Source organism: Panthera uncia, chromosome F1 (genome assembly GCF_023721935.1).
Source record: "Panthera uncia isolate 11264 chromosome F1, Puncia_PCG_1.0, whole genome shotgun sequence".
NCBI lineage: Eukaryota > Metazoa > Chordata > Mammalia > Carnivora > Felidae > Panthera > Panthera uncia.
The window spans coordinates 17,598,320-17,615,316 of NC_064813.1; the positions used below are offsets into that span (position 1 = coordinate 17,598,320).

General features: G+C 41.0%; 1 protein-coding gene and 1 pseudogene across 1 annotated transcript in view; one reads left to right on the plus strand and one right to left on the minus strand.

The window, feature by feature from the left end:
• The window catches only part of COP1 (COP1 E3 ubiquitin ligase), a 277,450-nt gene extending 265,755 nt beyond the window's left edge, over positions 1-11,695 (minus strand). Inside the window, exon 1 of the mRNA XM_049634009.1 lies at positions 11,454-11,695. The gene's annotated coding sequence lies outside the window, so the exon portion shown is untranslated. The remainder of the gene's footprint in view (positions 1-11,453) is intronic.
• The window catches only part of LOC125926007 (dnaJ homolog subfamily A member 1-like), a 111,958-nt pseudogene that overhangs the window by 65,529 nt on the left and 29,432 nt on the right, over positions 1-16,997 (plus strand).

Below are 16,997 nucleotides of genomic sequence, written 5' to 3' on the forward strand. Positions count from 1 at the left end.
CCTTCCTGGCTGTCGGCTCAGAGCTATTCTCAGCTTCCATTCACCTGCATTCCTTGGCACATGGCCCCTTACCTTTCTTAACAGCAACAGTGGATCACGTCCTTCTCACGCTGTATCTCTCTGACTCTTCTGCCTTCCTCCTCCGCATTTTAAGGGCTTATGTGATTAAACTGGACCAACCCAAATAATCCAGGATAATCTCTCTAAAAGTCAGCAAATTCCACCTGCAAAATCTCAATGCCTTGTAACATAACATTGACCCAGTTCCAGGGATTAGGGCATGGACCTCTTTGGCAGGGCTTTAATCTGCCTACTATATGCAGTAGAGACTACATATTGCTCAATGAATACTTCTTGGTTGATTAGGCAACATGAAGTACTACATGGCTTATCTACACAAGTAAGAATTTGCTTCTTCCAAAGAACCACTTTATAAGATAATGATTCCTTTGAATGTTCTCTTTAGAGAAACAGAATACTGAGAAAATCTGTTCCTCTTCTTGTGTGAATCATCTCAGCTTCTGACATTAAGTGGACCAGTTGCCTTCATTTAGTACACTTATTAAATATTGATTAACTTAACATATCAATACAAATTTATACTGACTGATAAATTTAAGTACCCACTCTAGACATCATTACTGAACATTTCTTTGTGTATCATGGCAGAACAATGCACCTGCTTCCTTGATAGGAATTTTTTTCCATGATTTTTTTTTTTTTTTTTGAATTGTGTCCTTTCCATGGCTGTGTCAGGTTACCTTTTCTTTTTTTTTATTTTATTTTTTTTTTAACGTTTTATTTATTTTTGAGACAGGGAGAGACAGAGCATGAACAGGGGAGGGTCAGAGAAAGAGGGAGACACAGAATCCGAAACAGGCTCCAGGCTCTGAGCTGTCAGCACAGAGCCCGACGCGGGGCTCGAACTCACGGACCGCGAGATCATGACCTGAGCCGAAGTCGGACGCCCAACTGACTGAGCCACCCAGGCGCCCCTCCATGATTTTTTTTATACTTAGAGCATATTTATATTGCAAGAGATTCTTTCACCTGAGAAGTGAGACAGAAAAATCCGGGGAGCTTTGAAATTTGGTTTGTTGAGCCAGCATGTCATTTATTCCTCCTATTCTACTCTACAAATGAATACAGAAGTAGAATTTACGACTAAAATGAAAACCTTGTGATTGCTACTTCAAGATGGCAGACTGAGATCACACATTTACCTCTTCTCTTTCTGAAAATGCCTTGAAAAGGAAATGAATGAGATCTCTAAAGGAATAAATTCTTAACAGCACCATAAAACAGAATGGAAGACCAATAGTGAACAAGAAAATTGGGGGAGTTTCTCAAATATATATGTATATTTGTATCTATATGTACATAAGTGTATACTGTATATAGCAGATGGTAATTAACTAATATATGCAGTTATACTATGATAGGATATATATATATAATATAGATTTTATGATATATGTGTATATCATAATAGACCAATGAAGAATCTAGAGTAGACAAGGTCATTTCCAAAGTATATTCAGGCTAAAGTTACTGGAAAGCAACAAAGCCTTTTTTTCCCAATAGAGCCTCAAGCATGATGAAGCCTTCTAGCACTAGTTATGATAATTAATTAAAAGACTACCTGTGGAACAGTTGGTCTAAGTACATACAGATGGTACAGTAAAACTACAAATGGCTCATTAAATCAGTTATGGTTCCTTTGGTTGTTCCCTCCTCTCCTACTTGAATAACTATGATAATTCTAGAACTAATACATGCCAGTGGCAGGTGGGCACCGACCCCCCCCCCCCCCCCGAACATGTATGCATTTATCAGATCAAAACCAGGACCTCTGTGGTTAAGCCCTCCCCCATTCAGCTATACCTAAAAAGGCTAGCAGTGATAAGATTTGTCTCTAAGCTAAAGACCAGGAAAATCTCTCAAAGAAAGTGAATCCTCTAGATAAGCAGGCTCTTATTATAGGTAAAGCATACCGTTGAGAGAAAGGCTGAATAAACCCTTAGATAACATGGAAACACATAATGGACAGGGGAGTAGTGGAAAGAAGGAGGAAGATGGAAATTCAGCCTTTGCCCAGTACCCTCAAGAATGAAGCCCTCCTTCCTCCAGCACTTGTGGAAGTGCCCGGCTTTACATGCTTCCTTCCACATCCATACACCCTGAGGAGATAGCTTATTGCTAAGTGACAGAAGCCAGTCTGAAAGGCTATATACTGTATAATGCTAACAATATGACATTTGGGGAAAAGCAAAATGTAGAGACAGTAAACATATCAGTGATTTCCAGGAATTCAGGGAAGAGGGAAGGAGGGATAAATAGGTGAAGCATAGGGGACTTCCAGGCCAGTGCAACTACTCCAAGTGATATACTATAATGGTTGACACAGAGCATTATACCTGTATCAAAACCCACAGAACTGTACAACACTAAGATTGAGCCCTAATGTAAACTATAGGCTTTAGTTAATAATAGTGTGTTAATATTCCATTCATCCATTATAACAAATGTACCACACTAATGCAGTATGTTAATAATAGGAGAAACTGTTGGTGGGGGTGGAGGGGGGGAGATAGGGAAGTTCTATGTCCTCTCTGCTCTTTGTGTCTTTAAATCTAAAACTGCTCTAAATAATGAAGCCTATCAATTAAAAAAAAAAAATACAGGCTCTTGGGTGGTTCCGTTGGTTAAGCATCTGACTTCGGCTCAGGTCATGATCTCACAGTTGGTGAGATCGAGTCCCTCTGTGTTGACAGCTCAGAGCCTGGAGCCTGCTTTGGATTCTGTGTCTCCCCCTCTCTTTGCTCCTCCCCTGCTTGGGCCCTGTCTATCTCTTTCAAAAAACAATAAACATTAAAAAAATAAAAATAAAAATAGGAGCGCCTGGGTGGTTCAGTCAGTTAAGTGTCTGAATTCAGCTCAGGTCGTGATCTCACAGTTCATGGGTTCGAGCCCTGTGTCGGGCTCTGTGCTGGAAACTTCTTTGAATTCTCTGTGTGTGTGGATCTCTCTCTCTGCCCCTCCTTGTCTGCTCCCATTCTCTCTCTCTGTCTTTCAAAAATAAACATTAAACATTTTTTGAAAAATAAAAATAAAAATAAATACACAAAATTTAAAAAACAAAATAATGTGTTAGCTAACATGAATTTAAATTTTTAAAAAATGAAATGAATTTTCAGAGGTTTAAGGAATAGATTATGGATAACTAAAGGGAAAAAATAGACAAATGTTAAAGAAAAATTCCCAGATCAGAATAAAAAATTCCCAATCATTATAATATTATTCATGACAGATCCGTATTGAGACAGTAAGATCAGACTACTTAACAAGTGCCAAACAAGAACATTAAAAAAATATTTTACCAGTGAAATTTCAAATCATCAAGGATAAAAACAAAGTACTAAATTTTTTCCTCTTTTTTTTTTTTAAAGACTTTATTTTTAAGTTATCTCTGTACCCTAAGTGGGGCTCAAACTCACAACCACAAGATGAAGAGTCACCTGCTCTACTGGCTGAGCCAGCTAGGCACCCCAAGAAAATACCAAATTATTGTCAATATATAGGAAGGTAAGTATTACTTTAAAATAATGAGAATCAGGGGTGCCTATGTGGCTCTATCCAAGGAGCATGTGACTCTTGACCTCAGAGTCATGAGTTCAAGCCCCATGTTGGGTGTAGAGATTACTTACATAAATAAATTTTAAAATAATGAGAATCAGATTGACATTGGATATTGCTATGGACTGAGTGCTTGTGTCCTTCCAAAGTTCTTATGTTGAAGTCCTAACCCCCAGCGTGATGATATTAGGAGGCAGATTTGGGGAGGTGATTAGGTCAGCCCTCATAAATGGAATTAGTGCCCTTACAAAAGACAAAAGAGCTTACTGCCTCTCTCTCCCTCCTCACTGTCATATGAAGATACAAGGACAAGACAGCCATCTACAAACCATGAAGTGGGCTTTCACCAGATACTAAATCTACAAGTACCTTGATCTTGGACTTCCCAGCCTTCAGAGCTCAGAGAAGTAAATGTTGTTTAAGCCACTCAGTCTGTGGCAATGAGTTGTGGTAGCCCAAGCCGGCTAAGACAGATGTGTTGTAAGCAACACTAGATGCTATTAGAAAAAAATGCCTACCAAGTTCTGAGGGAAAACTATTTTAAGCCTAAAATTCTAAAACCAAAGTATGAGTCAAGTGTGAGGGCAAAACAAAGATATTTTCAGACATAAAAGTGCTTGAAATGCTTACTACCTGTAGTGGATACCGATGGTGCCCAACCCAATTCCTTTTACCTGGCCGGGTCACCTGGCTGTTGAGTATTGGCTGCGAATGGCTCACAACACAGCCTTGTTTTCTGGAGGGTGCCCTGCTGCAGCTGGGAGCCACCTTCCTAACTGGCTTCTATCCTTCCACCCATCTTCCACACCGGGAGCCAATGGCCAATCCACTGACACAAGCTGAACAAAACTCCAGCCTCCAGGGACCAACCCTGCAGTGTACATGGTGCTCCTTGGCTCCCCAGAAAACTAGACTGAAATGAGTTGCCAGCTGAAACCTCATTCTCACCTTGTTTTCTTCCCCTACCCTATCCTGCTTCCCTCCCTCCCCTTCTCCTGAGAGAAAACCCTCATTAAATCATTTTCATAAGAATTCCCATCTCCGGCTCTGCTTCTAGGGAACACAACCTACCACCCTACACATTCCCCAAAAAAGTTGGCTTAAGAATGAACTCCAGGGGCGCCTGGGTGGCTCAGTCGGTTAGGCGTCCACCTTCAGCTCAGGTCATGATCTCACAGTTTGTGAGTTTGAGCCCCGCGTCGGGCTCTGTGCTGACAGCTCAGAGCCTGGAGACTGCTTTGGATTCTCTGTCTCTTTCTCTCTCTGCCCCTCCCCACTTGTGCTCTCTCTCTCTCTCTCTCTCTCTCTCTCTCTCTCGAAAATAAATAAATGTAAAAAACTTAAAAAAAGAATGAACTCCAATTGGGGCGCTTGGGTGTCTTAGTTGGTTAGGTGTCTGACTCTTGATTTTGGCTCAGGTCATGGATACAGCCCCAGGCCAGGCTCTGCACTGACAGCACAGAGTCTGCTTGGGATTCTCTCTCTCTCCCTCTCTCTTTGCTTCTCCCCTGTATGTGTGCTCTCTCTCTCTCAAAATAAATAGATAAACTTAAAAAAAAAAAAAAGAATCCAAGGGACTTCCACTTCTGACCAATATGGAGTAACATGGACCAAATTTACCCTCTCACAAGAAACCACTAAAAAACTAGGCTCACTGTGTGAGACACTGCTTTCATTTTTTTATTTTTTTATTTTTATTTTTATTTTTAAAAATTTTTTAACGTTTATTTATTTTTGAGACAGAGAGAGAGCGAGCATGAACAGGGAAAGGTCAGAGAAAGAGGGAGGCACAGAATCTGAAACAGTCTCCAGGCTCTGAGCTGTCAGCACAGAACCCGACGCGGGGCTCAAACCCACGGACCGAGATCATGACCTGAGCTGAAGTCAGACGCTTAACCAACTGAGCCACCTAGGCGCCCCTGCTTTCATTTTTTTTAATGTTTATTTTTTTATTTTTGAGAGCGAGGGAACATGAGTGGGGGAGGTGCAGAGAGGGAGGGAACAGAGGGTCTGAAGTAGGCTCCATGCTGACAGCAGAGAGCCCAATGCAGGGCTCAAACTCACGAACCATCAAATCATGACCTGAGCTGAAGTCAGACACTCACCCAACTGAGCCACCCAGGTGCCCCTAAAACAATGATTTTAGACATTGGATATTGAGTAGCGTAGAGCAGTGGTCCCCAAGAAACGGGAAATAAATGAGGTGAACCCTAAAATTATCCCAGCTTACTGCCTGAAGAACATCTCCAGTCCACTCTACACCCCCAGGCAGCACCAGAGGGTGGTTCTCAGTTGAGGAAACGTAAGTGGGAGTTGGAGTGGCTGAGAATCCAGTGGCTAGAGTTTTCAGGGCAGTGCTGCAGAAAGGAAAAAACTATATGAAAAGATCTAAAAAGTATCTTAGGGTGGCTCAGTCCATTTAGCGGCCAACTCTTGATTTCCACTCAGGTCATGATCCTAGGGTCATGGGATGGAGCCCTGCATCAGACTTCAGGCTGAGTGTGGAGCCTGCTTGGGATATTCTCTCTCTCTCTCTCTCTCTCTCTCTCTCTCTCTCTCCCTCCTCAGCCCCTCTTCCCCTCTTACATGCTCTCTCTCTAAAATAAAAATAAATTTAAAAATCTCTTAAAAAAATAAAGAAAGAATATCTTCTTTAAGTCTTCAACTGAATACCGATTCATGCCTGTACGTGAGGAAAATGCCTGAGATTGGGTAAGAACCACCCAAAGGAGCAAGATTGGAATCACTCCCAAAGTCTGCACTGAACCGGGAAGAGACATTGCAACTAGAGCAAATTACTCTGGCTAATTCACCAGAATTTCATCACGGTCTTCAATTCTAGCAAGTGCTGAAAAAATAAAAATAACAAGACATAAAATATGGAGAACCAACAGAGGGCTGCTGGAGGGGTTGGGGGGGGATTGGATAGGCTAAATGGGTAAGGAGCTCTAAGGAATCTACTCCTGAAATCATTGTTGGACCATATGCTAACTAACTTGGATGTAACTTAAACAATAAATTAATTAATTAATTAAAAAAATAACAAGACATACAAATATTACACAAAGAGGCAGTGCTATCATTATTCAATAAATAATGCTGGAAACATTGTTCATTTAGAAAAATTGTAAATTAAACCCCCGGTTTGTACCATGCAAAAAAATATATATTCCAAATAAAGTTTTAAATATAAAAGAATAAGGGGCGCCTCAGTGGCTCAGTCAGTTAAGCAGCCAACATCCGTTCAGGTCATGATCTCATGGTTCCTGAGTTTGAGGATCTGCACTGACAGTGCAGAACCTGCTTGGGAGTCTGTCTCTCTCTGTCCCTCCCCCACGTGTGTGTGTGTGTGTGTGTGTGTGTGTGTGCACGCTCTCTCAAAATAAATAAACTTAAAACATTATATATATATAAAATAATAATTATCAAGTAATAGGTAGTATTTCTGAGCGTTCATATTGGGCCTGACATAATCTTTTCCAAAACGTTATGGAATAAGTATACTAGAACATTTAGGTTATAGTGAAGAAGGTTGCAGGTTTTGGAGTAAGACTCTGATATCTGTGTCATTCCCCACCTCCAGCCCTCACTCTCTTCTAGTATTAAAACCTGAGATCACGTCCTTTATTCTTGTCTCTTTTGTTTGCCACTCTAAGGCCCTCCTCAAACTGAGTAGTGTTTTGATTTTTTTTAATTCTGGGAAATTAATCATCACAGTTCATTATATTATTTCACCTTATAGTTCCTCCTTTTTCTTTCCTTCTCGATTTCAATTAATTGGTTTTGGCACTTTTATTTTTCTTCACTCTACCTCTTATCTATATACATATACATATATAGTTTACATGTTGTTATATATATCTACAATTTATATATTTATAGTATTATCTATATATTTGTATTCTCCTTTATTTTTTACTTTCAAGTAGAGCTCCTCCATCTAATTATCTTTCACTAATTTTCATTCATCTGTTATTCTATTATTATACGTTTCCTACCAAATAGTTCCACTTTTTTGTTTTTTAAATAATTTTTGGTTCCAGGGGTGCCTGGATGGCTCACTCAGTAGGGCATGTGACTTTTGATCTTGGGGTTGTGAGTTCGAGCTCAGTTGGGGATTGAGATTACTTAATAAATGGAAGTAAAATTAAAATAATAATAATAACTTTTGGTTCCTAAGAGACATAAGATTAGCAGATGATATCCAATCATAACTTAATTACTAATCTGTAGAAGATTCAGTGTGTCAGTCTTTCTCTGTTCTTCAGGAATAACATTTATTCATTCAACAAACATTTATTAGATACTTGCTGTGTATCAACCACTGTATCAAGTTCTGGAGACACGGTAGTTACACAAGCTTCCTTCCTGCATAAGCTTTATGTGCTAATAAATATATTAAGTCAGTAGATAAATTCTGTGAAACACAGTTGACTGATGGAAATGATGTTTTGATTAAATTGGTCAAAACCATCTCTAATGAAACTAATATTTGATCAGAGACCTGAATGAAAAAAGGAAGTGGGCCAGGGAACAGCCAGGGAAGATCATTCTAGGCAGAAATTATCACAGCGTGTGCAAAGGCCCTTTGTAGGGGGAACGCTTAATAGTCGAAACTCAAAAAAAACAGTGTGCTAAAAGAGTACGTCGGGGGGGGGGGGTATAAAGTTAGAAAGGTGTGTTATGGGCTAACTTGTACCCCCTACCATTCATATGTTGAAGTCCTAACCCCTAATCCTTCAGAATGCAACTACATTTGGAGATAGGGTCTTTATAGAGGTGACTAAGTTCAAATTAAGGCCTTTAACGTAAGCTGTAATTCAATCTGACCAGTGCACTTGTAAGTAGAGAAATGTGGACAACAGAGAGATGCCAGGAGCATGTACAGAGGAAGGAGCATATGAGGACACAGCAAGAAGGTGACCATCTGAAAGCCAAGAAGGTAGATCTGAGGAGAAACCAATCCAGTCAACAACCTGATCTCAGACTTCCAACTCCTAGAACCATGCGAAAATAAATACCTATTGTTTAAGCCACCTAGTCTGGGGGGCGCCTGGGTGGCTTGGTTGGTTAAGCGTCCAACTTTGGCTCAGGTCATGATTTCATGGCTTGAGAGTTCAAGTCCTGCATCCGGGTCTGTGCTCACAGCTCAGAGCCTGGAGCCTGTGTCCCTCCCTGCCTCTCTCCTGCTTGCACTCTGTCTGTCTCTCTCTCTCTCCCTCTCTCTCTCTCTCTCTCAAAAATAAACATTAAGACAAAATTTAAGCCACCTAGTCTATAGTATTTTGTTATAGTAGCACTCGCAAACTAATACAGGTAGCCAGGAACCATTTTTAACAGTAGGTGTTAAAATTGTAACAGATTTTATTCACAGAAACTATGCGAGATTACATGTTCTTGTTTTAATGGTGTACTTGATGAGACTTTCTTGAGAATAACATTAAGACTCTGTACAGATCAAGGGAAAACTACCCTAACATATGCCACTTTGGCATATTGATCATTTTAAATAAAAGTCACTTAAGAGATAACTTATACAAAAAGGACACTCAGACCCTTCATCCTTCTGAAGGCAGGAAATGAATTTCCCATGTGAAAGTTACCCTCCCTGTACCAGGAGGTAAAGAGACATCCTTCTCACCAGAGATGAGAAATTTAAAGCTCAGAAGGTTGTATAAATAACTCTTGTTACTTTGTTTTTAGAAGTTTTATTTAAAGATTTTATTTTAAAGTAATCTCTATACCTAATGTGGGGGCTTGAACTTACAACCCTGAGATCAAGAGTCACATGCCTGACAGGTGCCCCAACTTTTCTTACTTTTTACTAATTTACTACCCCAGCCCAAATTCTGTTTAGAATTCCTTAACTGAAACTCCCCAAATTAAGTTTTTTTAATCCTGTCAATTCCTCACAGATTTATTGTTTCTTTGGCTGAGAAGTATAAAAACTGCTGCCTTGGTAATTTCTTTGGGTCTTCATTTCATTATGTGGCCTCTGTGTGCACATAATAAAACTTTTTTTTTTTTCCCTGTTAATCTGTCTCATGTAAATTTAACAGTTTTTCATCTAGCTGGAAGACCTTGAGGATAGAGAAGCACTTTTCTTTCCTTTCAACTCACAGGTTGTTTCCATTTTTTTCCCCATGAGGAAAGAAAGCATAATCAATAGTGTGGTGAGAATTATTAAGAGTTTGGCTAAAGGTCCAGAACTAATCACTGAGAACAAAAAAATAGACATATTATTTAACAATAAGAACAATAAAAATGCAACTCCCACTTGTCAAAAAAAAAAAAAAAAAGAATGAAAGAAAGAGAAAGAAAAAGGTCAACATAAAAAGGTAAATCATAAACTGTGGGTAAATTTTTGCAGTAAATAAGAATGACAAAACATAGGCCCTCTGTAATCTATAGTAATTGTGGTTTTTAAAAAAAAATTTTGATGTTTATTTCAAGAGAGAGACAGAGAGAGACAGAGTGTGTGTGTGTGTGTGTGTGCGCGCGCGCCCAGGAGTGGCACAAAGAGAGGTAGAGAGAGAATCCCAAGCAGGCTCTGTGCTGTAAAGGCAGAGTCCAATGAGGGACTGGGGGCTCGAACTCACAAATGGTGGGATCATGACCTGAGCTGAAATCAAGAGTTAGATGCTTAATGGCCTGAGCTCCCCAGGCGCCCCAGTGATTGCATTTTGAATACCACCATCTATTTACCTTACCTCTGGTGACACATGGAAAGCTGTGCCCTTTCTCAGTTCTCATTTTCAGTCCACATGGTTCTGGAAAGAACCAAACCCCAAAACTCCAAATTTAACATATTATCCAGACTTAAACCAATCAGTGAATCACATTCTTAGGGCCTTACCCACACCTCCAACCAGAATGATTGGTTTAGGAATGGACAAATTATTCAAGAAAGGGGAGCTTTTGCTGGGACATCTAGAAAGGAGAGGGTTTTTTTGTTTTGGTTTGGTTTTTTATTGGATATGAAGCTAACTAGGTCATAGGGACTGAAACTGTTGCCACCATAATGGTACCATCTTGTTACCACGTGGAAACCAAGAATGAGTCCGACACAGAGGAAAGCAGTATTAACACGTGGAGAGATGAAATTCTGACCTCATCATTTCAGCCCTGAATCCAGCCATATCTGATATTAGCACCAACCCCAAGTATTTAGTTACACAGGCAGTAAATCCCTTACTGCTGTCATTGCTCTTGGCATTGTAGTTATCAATATCTTTCAACAAGATTGTCAGGTTCTTAATTGTAATGACTATTCTGATCTATTCCTAGCATCTGGCAAAGTGCCTAGTATATAAAGGGCAAGGTACATATATTTTTGCTAAACGGATATTGAATTAAGATGCTGTCATATTTTAAAGATGCCTTAAAGACTAATCCAACTTCCCCTGTGATTCTGACTTTTCACAACATCATGAAGATATTTTCTAGTCCAAGGTGAATGTATGACTCACACAGAACTCACTAATACCCTCTTAGTATCACGACTCCATATTTTTGGTGGGTGATAAATTTTATACACTTCCAAACACCCCCATAGCAACTAAAGTTTCAAAAATACACTCAAAATCGTATTTTTATCCTCATCAGCTCATATACTATTTATCATCTCAGATCGGAAGCCCCAGTAGCAATCTACTTCGGAAGTCCTGGTTTGCCTTCCTCCTACTCAGGAAGGAACAAAATCTCCAGAGTGACATTGTTCATTTGCACATTCTTTCCTTCACGTGTTCACTGTATCATTAATCTATGGCTACTTATCAAATGCCCATAAACTTAGAGGCTTAAAAAATATCACTTACTGAGTTCTTCGCTCTACAGGTTAGCGGTTTCCTCTGAGCTCCACTGGGCAGTTAGCTCTTCATGTCTCAATTGGACTGCCTCACGCTCCTGCTGAATTGGCTGGGAGCCAGCTGTTCTATGATGACTTTAGCTGGGACACCACAGTCTGCTCCACGTACTGTCGTATCACTCTATCCTGAACATTAACTCAAGGTAAACCATAAAACATAAAACCCGTATGTTCAGGATGTCACAAGGTAGGCAATACCAAGAGAAATTACTCATAAGACTGGAATAAAAATCAAATCTGGATTTAATGAAGAAGAGACGGTATTCAAAAGCATTATTGCAAGAGAGGGGAAAGGGTTATTGCAAGTGGGGGAGGGCGATTATAGCAACAGGAAGAAGGCTTTGACCACAAGGTGTGAAAGCAACACGCAAGACTTAAGCAAAAGGGAAGAGTAAACAAAGCTAAAAAGAACTAGGCGTGGGGAAGTGGGGTGAATGGGTGGTGTGAAACGTAATTATTGCAAACCTCACTAAAGTGGCATTAGGAGGTTTCAACCACACCAATAGTAGTTAATCGCAGCCCCAATAGGAAGAGATGGACTTGACTTTAGGACTTGACCTTACATAGATTTCACCTTGCATGTGGATACTACTGTACCATTCCAGCCGGAGGAAGAGAAGATTTCCTCCCCAATCCCCTCTTCCCCATAACAGTTGACCCAATGAGGAGCCACCACACATTGAACTTCCAGTTTACTCCAATGGGGGTTGAGTTTATAACAGCCTTTCCAACTTACCCCTTTTCTCCTTGCAGAAGGGTGCCTCTCTGGGTGCCTAGCTGGCTCAATCTGAAGAGTATGCGACTCTTGAGCTAGGGATCCTGAGTTTGAGCCCCATGTGGGGTGTGAAAATTACTTACATAAGAAAAAAACCTAATTAACAACAACAACAACAAAAAAAGCCTGCCTCTCTTTTATTCCCCAGACTTGGGTAAGATTTTGCTGTAGCTTGTTTGTCTCAGATTTCATTCTCTTTTATTCCCCATAACCCCATCTTTGGCTGGTGAAGTAACCTGCAGTTTAAGGTTAACGGTGGCATATCCAAGTAGTCGATGAGAGAATATTTTATTTTACCCTGATGCCCGTGTATTCTCAGGGGAATGTATACTGCTCAGGTTGAGGATGGGCTAAAGTTTAGGGGCCTGAGGTAAGGAGACAGATTAACAGGAAAAAAAAATTTTTTTTTAATGTTTATTTTATTTTTGAGAGAGAGGACGAGGGAGGGAGGGACACAGCGAGAGGGAGACAGAGAACCCGAAGCAGGCTCCACGCTGATACCAGACAGCCCTACCCAGGACTCGAACTCATTAACCGTGAGATCATGACCTGAGCCGAAGTCAGCCGCTTAACTGACTGAGCCACCCAAGTACCCCCCCCCCACACCAATTTTTTTTTAAAGATGTTTTAGTTACTTAATGGGAGCCCCTCAAAAATATAAGACTCCAAGCCTAGAAGATTGAGGCTTATAGACCACCATGAGCTAAAGAGAGGCTTAGGGGCTTGGGGTTTCAAAAAAATGGAAAGGCAATTCACAGAAGTTGAGAAAAAATGTTTGGTAAACAAAGGTTGCCTGGCCAGGAAGGTAATAGCTCTCTTCCTGTAAACAGGCCCCCTTTCTAATGTAAATTTACTTTACAAATGTAGATTTCTCTTACAAACGGGTAATTTCGGTTTTCAGAGCTTCTGCAGGGTCTATAGTTTCTTAAAAATAATCAGTTCAAAATAATCCTTCTGCCAAAGAGGCATATTTTGGGGTGGCTTATTATGCTACTCTTCAAATTGCTAAGTTGTTTTTATTATAATAAATCTTAAAAAGTCCTATCTCTTAGGAATGGATAAGTATAAAAGAGCCTGGAGGAAAGGTGATCCCTCATTCTGGTAGGAAAAAGACTTGCATGTCAGCAAAGACATGATTATTTCATACTTTCCAAAGGAAAAGGGCAGGAAGGCTAACTTTTCCCAATTTACATGAAGTTAACTGAAGAATTTTTGGTTGTTAGGAGGGAATAATTTTTAAATGTGGACATCCTGATGGCAGTAGGCAGAAAGAGAATGAACGGAGATGTTCTATTAATATCAAGGGAACGTGTGTGGGTGTCTGTGGTACAGCAGTGACTTAAATCACTGCTAACTTGGGAAGCAGGGGCTATGGCGTGAGTTTGGTGCAGGTCAGGGCCTTGGTCACAGCATGCTGGTTAAGCCTGGGGCCCAGTAGTCCTTGCCACAGCTTGGGAGCCATGGTTTCTTGCCAGGAGAGACAAGCCCAGGGGATCTCAGGCTGCTGCCTTCCCCCACTTCGCTGAACACTCAGCGTCTGCAGCAGAGGTGGAAGTCTCAGAGAAGCAAGCACTGTTCCTAACCCCAGCTCAAGAGCTCGGGCTCAGAAATTTTGCTTAGAGAGAGAAGTAGTCCATAGAAGTTTATTCCTAATCTCATCATCGGGAGGACATGGAAGCTCCCAGTTTCCAAAAGAACTGACTTTGTTCTTTTTTTTTTTTTTTAAGTTTTTATTTATTTATTTATTTAGAGAGAGAGACAAAGAGAGTCAGCAGGAGAGGGGCAGAGAGAGAGAGAGAGGGAAAGAGAGACTCCCAAGCAGGCTCCATGCTGTCAGTGCAGAGCCCAATGTGGGGCTCAAACCCACGAACCCATTAGATCATACCTGAGCCAAACCAAGAGTCGGCGCTTAACCAACCGAGTCACCCAGGTACTTCCGAACGGACTTCATTCTTACAGCTTGCAGAAGTTCAAGCCTAAGGACCTGAACCACAGTTAAAGCATCTGATTTTGGTTCAGGTCATGATCTCATGGTTTATGAGTTTGAGCCCCTCATTGGGCTCTGTGCAGCTCAGAACCTGGAATTTGCCTCCGGTTCTGTGTCTCCCTTTTTCTCTGCCCCTTCCCCGCTCATGCCCTGTCTCTCTCTGTCTCTCAAAAATGAATAAATGTTGAAAAAAATTTTTAAAAGTCACAATTTTATTGGATTGGTTTGCAGAACAATTTATGCCTAAAGACAGTTGAAAAAAAAATAGAGCAACTGGCCGGCAATTAGCGTTTAACAGTTGAATGTGGTCAGGGAAAGAAAGGAAGAGTGCCAGGTGACCATGGGCATACCCAAAGTATACCTCCATGAGGAGCAATATGAAAGGTTCAGTACAGTGTATGTGCGCATGTATTGAGGGGTGGAGAGGGGACTAGACTTCCCTAAAATAATCTGGCCAATCCCTGAACGAGTTGAAGGAGAGGTGCTTGCTGCTAGGGTTGCTGCTATTAATCTGAACCAGCATGGTGGCCAAAATCCATGCCCTTTCTAAAGGCGGGAAAGTTTGGGTACAAATGAATGACAATTAAATGATAAACGGACAGAAGGAGAAATAATAGTTGAGCATAAAAAACAGATAAGTGGGTTATGAAATGACAGAAACTCGACATTATATTAATACTTTGAGAGAGAGGCTCAAGGCAAGAGAATAGTATTATCTCTTAGCGCAATTATACCAGATGTCCAGGAAGTTGAAGCTAGGTTTCCTGAGGCTCCCCCCGCTGTTGGAACCTGACCAGGTCAGATGGGAGTCTGCAAACCTGAGTGTGGGAGGCATTCTGGTCATACAATCTGTTGATAAATTGGATCAACTGTTAATGGCTAAATTGAACTCTAATAATGCCCTAGCATCTTTTGACTAGTAATTTTCAGGCTACATCTACTACAGAGGACATCATGTGGGAGGGGATTTCCAAGAATTGCTTCCTACTGAGACTTTAAGTCATTTGGTATATAGCTCCCAGCACACTGATTGCTGCGTGGCTATAAACCTTGACGATCAAATGCTTGCAAAAGTCTCTGGTTATAAAGGAAAAATGTAACGGCAACATGCCCAACATGCCACAGTGTGTTAGGTGCACCCACAACCTTCTTGTCTGGGGGGACAGAAAGCTATTAATCAGAATAGGGGAAAACAATAGGCTCCCGGTGAAATTAAAGCATTGGGCATCAAGTGGTAGATCTGAGATCCTCTAAGGAAGGGACCCACCCTGAGAGGAGGAAGGCTATGCGAGGCCTTATGGCATACTCAAACTAAATTACAGATGGTTTCGACTACCACTCATTTAACTCTTATATGGGGTGCCCAACATTTTTGGGTAGAAAATATGTATCCTAACCATACCCAAGCCATTAGTACACAATGGAAACAACATACATGGTGTATCAAACAATGGCCCCCAATCAGAAAAGAACCTTAGGGGATATAGATGCCAGTCTAGCTATCCTGAGACAGTAGAATTTGTTTTTGATGAAAAGCAGAAGTCAGAGGAAAAAGATTAACTAGAATAGGCAGATTAGAGGGAGTTCTCTTCCTGGAGGAAGACAAAGGATAGGAGTCAGCCTGGAGAAATACCAAAGTGTTAGCAGAGTGGGTTTGGCCGCAAATAACGCTGGATAATGCCTATTCTCTGACCAAAAAGTATGTCTTGACTAATTTAATACAGATAAGAAGCTGAAATGGCCATGGAGGAAGAGATCCTAGCCTGAGGTTTGACAGACACATCTGTACAAATCTTTTCTTTTTTTACGTTTTTTTTTTTTAATTTTTAAAATTTATTTTGAGAGAGTGCAAGCAGAGAAGGGGCAGAGAGAGAGGGGGAGAGAGGAGAGAGAGAGAGAGAGAGAGAGAGAGAGAGAGAATCCCAATCAGGTTTTGCACTGTCAGCATGGAAGACGACTCAGGGCTCGAACCCACACAGCACAAGATCATGACATGAGCTGAAACCAAGAGCCAGATGCTTAACCGACTAAGCCCCCCAGGTGCCCCAATGTTCTTTTTCTAATGTTTATTTATTTTGAGAGACAGAGAGAGAAAGAGAGAGAGCAAGCACGAGCAGGGGAAGGGCAGAGAGAGAGAGAGAGGTGGACAGAGAGGATCCCAAGCAGTCTCTTAGCAAAGAGCCCAAGGCGGGGCTCAATCCCAGGAGCAATGAAATCATGACCCCAGCTGAAATCTGAAGTCGGATGCTTAACCGACTGAATTACCCAAGCTCCCCCATGCCTGTGTAATCTCCTGACCTCCAAACTCCTGGAAGTTCTCTAGAGGTTCTTGTAATTTACACTGAGGTATCATGACTGCTTGTGCCCCCACGTAGGTTCAAATAAAACATATCCTGCAGTATAATTAGTAGGGATAGTGAAACTGCTATAGAAACGTAAAAATGGATGGAAATTAAGATGGACACACTACTGCTTCAGCAAAGCTTGACTTTAAACTGAACAAATTTTTCTCTTCCTCATTCTTGAAGCCCCCACCCCTTCACTTATTTTTCTGTCCTGTATTTTCCTATAAAATCCCTCAGCCTTTTACCCGGGAAGGATTTGCAGCCTTGGAGGCACTTGCCTGCTTCAGTCTCCTTTGCCTGGACAAGTAATAAACTATCTCTCTTCTTTCTTCTTCTCTTTCTTCTTCTTCTTCTTCTTCTTCTTCTTCTTCTTCTTCTTCTTCTTCT